Raw genomic sequence first — 5,246 nt, forward strand, 5'->3', positions numbered from 1 at the left:
TGAAAGGCAAGAGAGTATCTGGGTAGTGATGTCCCAAACAAGGTATTTAGGGCTCTCTTATTTGAGATAATCCACTGATCTGAGAAGACAAAATGGTAGTGACATTCACTAAAACTCAGTTCTTGGGATAAAAAACAAAAACAAAAAAAACCCCACAAAACTTGGCCCTGGGATTTATTATTGGATTAAGCCACCCGATTTTATTTGTGCCATAGACTATCAGTCTCTTTCTGAAAGAGAAATGGCAGAAACCTTTTTCTAAAGATGTGCTACTCACTGTCTTATATTTAGCGCTGCCCCCATTCACAACGCAAGGAATTCCCTCCAGACACATCTAACTATCTGAAGACATGGCAGAGAATTTATGTCCCTGGCTCCTCCCTGAGAATAACTGTTCTTAACTGCTTTGGAGGTGATCGATGTCACCCAACACTCAGACTGGAGAGAGAATGCCACACTGTCCTTCACATGCAGAAGGAAAGCTGGAGACAACGACCCTCACTCTTACATAACTGAGGTAAAAATTCATGAAGGGTCACTTCAGAGAAATCATTTTCAGTTTTTCATCTCAATTACCAGTCTGGACAAGGGTGGAATCTAGAAATTTAGATTAAAGCAAATCAGACATTTTGAAGGCTTCACCTAAGTTCTAACAGATAATGAATCACAAAATAATATGAATTTTGTGTGTCAGTCAGAAAAAGGCACTGTATATGAACATACTATACTGCTTATAGACAAGGCTACTCAGAGTATAGAGACAAAATTCATTTCTCAAGAGTTTCCATTTTAATTCTGGAAGCTTTTGCTTATTTCTTTTTTAATATTTTAGGGTTTATTTAATTTTATTTTATGTGCATTGGTGTGAAGGTGTCAAATCCCCTGCAACTGGATCTTCAGACAGTTGTTAGCTGCCATGTGGGTGCTGGGAATTGAACCCTGGTCCTCTGGAAGAGCAGTCAGTGCTCTTAACCACTGAGCCATCTCTCCAGCCCCTCTGCTTTATTTCTTTAGTGCATAAGAGAGTAGACCTCTATGAGTACCTAATTTAAAACTGCCTACCTGAGAGTGTAACTGCTGCCGCTCAACCACACAAACAGTCGCTTAGGGGCTCAGGCTCTGTTCTCTGCAGTGTTGGTCATCTGGATTTCCCTTTTTCCTGAGAAAACTCTCTCTTTCCTTGCTCTCAGAGTAAATATAACTTTTCAACTGTCTGGTGATTCTGGACTTAGATGGAGACCAGAATTACAATAATCCAGGAGGCAGCAAGCAAGACAGAATCTTAATTCAAATCAACGCAGGCAAAGGTCAAACTGGAGAAGAAAACCGATGGGACAGAGACGTACTCTACTTTTGCTGGATTTCCTCCTCCTCTGGAAGACATACACCACCACAATAAAGATGTAAGATTAAAGAGAAAGTTGGAGCAGGAGAGAAAAAATACGAAAACAAAGCATTAAGACTCACAAATCATCTGCAATAAGGAGCCTGGGACAGGAATTGCCATTTATGAAATGCCTCGGTCAAGAGTATCAAAGGAGGCAGGAATTGCCTTATGATTGGCAAGTATTTCTCCCATCTTGTGATCTACTTGCAATTTAACCAAATTTTAGAGCTACAAGTTACCTCTAAAAGACCTGAGCCCTTCACATTACATAAAAGATGTTGGTGAGAATTTATGGATTATAGGTATTTGTTAATAATTCAGATATTAAAGGAATCTGCTAATGAACAGTCAAATTAGTAGAAAAAGTTGAACTTTACCCAAGGGGAAAAGGTAGTAATTTTAGAATTCCAGATACTCAAAGGCTATGAGTTTGACAGCTGGCTCCTCTTACTGTAAAAATTATTCAGTCCTAGGGGGCTGGAGGGATAGCTCTGTGGTTAAAGCACTGAGGACCAGGGTTCAAAATTCCCAGCACCCACATGGCAGCTCACAACTGTCTGTAACTCCTGTTCCAGGGGACCCATCCTCACACCAATGCACATAAAAATAAAGAAGTTAGAAATTAACACTAAAAAATAATAAAAATATATTCAATCATAAGATGGTAAACTCTTTGTATAGTCCATTAGTACAAAATCAAAGTTATGACAAAGTTTTCTTGTGGTTTAGTAAGACCAGATCTGAATATTGAGTTTCTAGTCCATGTTATATACACCATCTTGAGAACAAGTAGTCTAATACCCCAAACACACACATACACACACAAGAAACTTCACATAACTTGCATAGGTTCCTGGTTATGACAACTCCTACTGCTAAAAATTCAAATAAGACACAAATTCTAGCAAATATTGATCAGGACCCCTACATGTTAACAAACCTACACAAGCAGTTTACAAGGTAGTTACAGCGATACCATTATAAACAAACAAGCCTTCATATAGATTAGTAACTCATAATAAGTTTTCAAGAACAAATATCTAAGGTAAGAAATGAAAGTAACAGCTGGGCGGTGGTGACACACACCTTTAATCCCAGCACTCACTCGGGAGGCAGGTGAATCTTTGTCAGTTTGAGACTAGCCTGGTCTACAAGAGCTAGTTCCAGGACAGGCTTCAAAGCTACAGAGAAACCCTGTCTCGAAAAAAATAAATAAGTAAATAAATAAATACATAAATAAGTAAATAAAGTGGGGAGTGGTGGCGAGGGCTGGAGAGATGGTTCGGAGGTTAAAAGCATTGGCTGCTCTTCCAGAGGTTATGAGTTCAACTCCCAGCAACCACATGGTGCCTCACAACCATTTGTAATGAGATCTGGTGCCCTATTCTAGTGTTCAGGCAAACATGTAGACAGAACACTATATATAATAAAATAAAATTTAAAAAAAAGAAATGAAAATATCTGCACCTGCAGTGTACAATTTTTGCTTCAGGAACTCCACAAACCTGGCCACTACTCCTGGTGTGTTGATGATTTCATCAATTAGGATTAGGTGCTGTTTCCCCATAAAATAAAATAAAAGATTTCAATATAATGACTTTATAGATCAAAGTTAATACAATATCCCTCTCATCGTTCACTGGCCAACTTTCATATTAGAAATTTATACCCCCAAAAAGATCAATATTGAATTTTGACACTTTAAAAGTCATGTAGCTTGAAAGGTATCACAAAAATATAAGTTTAAATATTAAAAATGAAAGAAGGGCCTCCATTGAAATAACTCACTGAATCCTTTCTGACAATCACGAATTGAAGCTGGAATGTCAACAACAGAAACACAAAATGCGTACAAACTCATGAAAATGGAGCAAATTGCTACTGAATGAAAAATGGGTCAGGACAGAAGTTATGAAAGAAATGTAAAACTTTCTAAAACTGAATGAAAATAAAACACAACATACTAAAAATTATGGGACACAATGAAGACAGTTCTAAGAGGCAAGTTCATAGTGCTAAGGGCCCACATAAAACACTGGAGAGATCTCATCCTAGTAACTTAACCCACACAGGAAGGCTCTAGGACAAAAAGAAGAAATAATGCCCCAAAGGAATAAATGGCAAGAAATAATCAAACTCAGGGGAAAAGCTTATTAGTTATTAGTAGAGACAAACAAACAGTACAAAGAATCAATGGAACAAATATTTGGTTCTTTGAGAAAAATCAATAAGAATGACAAACTTGTAGTCCAATTAACTAAAAGGCAGGGAGAGAAATCCAAATTAACAAAACTAGAGGTGAAAAGGGGGCATAACAACAGACACTGAGGAAATTCGGAGAATCATAAAGGGCATACTTTAAAAACTAGTACTCCGCCAAAGTGGAAACTCTAAAAGAAATGGATAATTTTCTTGATATACACCATCTATCGAATGTAGCATGAGATTCCAAAGAGCCATTGCAGGTGGCTTAAATTCCAGAGTGCTAGCACAAGTCAGGGATTGTTGTCTGAGTTGCTCTTTTGAAGGAATTCCAGAGCCTTTGCATAACTTAGTCCTGAGATAACCTGAGACCTAATTAGCCAAAGATTCCTTTAAGTAACTCCAGAAAGGAGGTTTTGGTATGCGGAAATTGACTTGCAAAAGGTGTATTTTTATATGTGAGAAGCCACCAATCAGTTAGTTCACCAAAGCTGGTTCCCCTGCTGCTGTTGCTAAACCTGAATTATGTTTTGGAGTGATCCTCAGACCCATGTAACACAAAGTTAAATCAAGATTAGATAAGCAATTTAAGCAGATCTATAACACTTAGTTACATAGAAACAGCAATTAAGTCTCCTGACCAAAAAAAAAAAAAAAGCAGATGGTTTTAGCACAGACTTCTATCAGACTATCAAAGAAGAATTAACACCAATACTCCTCACATTATTCCACAAAATAGAAACAAAAGGAACATTGCCTAATTCTTTCTTCCTTCCTTCCTTTTGTTTTTCTTTTTAAGACAAGGTTTCTCTGTAGCTTTGGTGCCTGTCCTGGAACTAGCTCTGTAGGCCTCACACTCACAGAGATCCATCTGCCTATGCTTCCCTATTGCTGGGATTAAAGGCATGCACCACCACCGCCCGGCTGCCTAATTCTTTTTTGAGGCCACAGTTAACCTGATATACAACCCATAAAGACCCAAAAAAGAAAAAAAAATGTACACACCAATTTTCCTTATAAACATAGTTGCAAAAGCCCTCAACAAAATACTTCCAAACTGAACTCAAGATCAAAAAGATCATCCAACATGATCAAGTAGGTTTCAATCCCAGAGATGCAGGGATGGTTTAACATATGTAAATGGATAGATGTAATCCACCAGATAGACGCCCTAAATGAGAAGAGCCACTTGGTATCTCATGAGATGCGGAAAAGGCTTTGACAAAATCCAACATCCTTTCATGATAAAGTCCTGGAGAGATTAGGGATACAATAGACATAATTCAACATAGTAATTCATTTTTTGAGACAGGATTTCACTGTGCAACAGCCCTGGATGTCAGAACTTAATCTGTAGACCAGGCTGGCCTATTCCTCACAGAGATCTGCTTGCTTCTACGCCCTGAGTGCTGGGATTAAAAATGTGAGCCACTAATTTACAACAAGCCTATATTCAACATAGACCCAAATAGAGAGGCTTAAAGCATTTCCACTAATATAGTAAAAATGGGCATCCTACCAAAAACAATCTACAAATTCAATGCAGTACCCATCAAAATTTCAACAGAATTCTTCACAAAACGTGAAAGGACAATTTTCAACTTCATATGGAAGCACAAATAAACCCAAGATAGGTAAAACATCCTGAATAAAACAA

The sequence above is a fragment of the Microtus ochrogaster genome, unplaced genomic scaffold (assembly GCF_000317375.1).
Source record: "Microtus ochrogaster isolate Prairie Vole_2 unplaced genomic scaffold, MicOch1.0 UNK222, whole genome shotgun sequence".
Classification (NCBI taxonomy): domain Eukaryota; kingdom Metazoa; phylum Chordata; class Mammalia; order Rodentia; family Cricetidae; genus Microtus; species Microtus ochrogaster.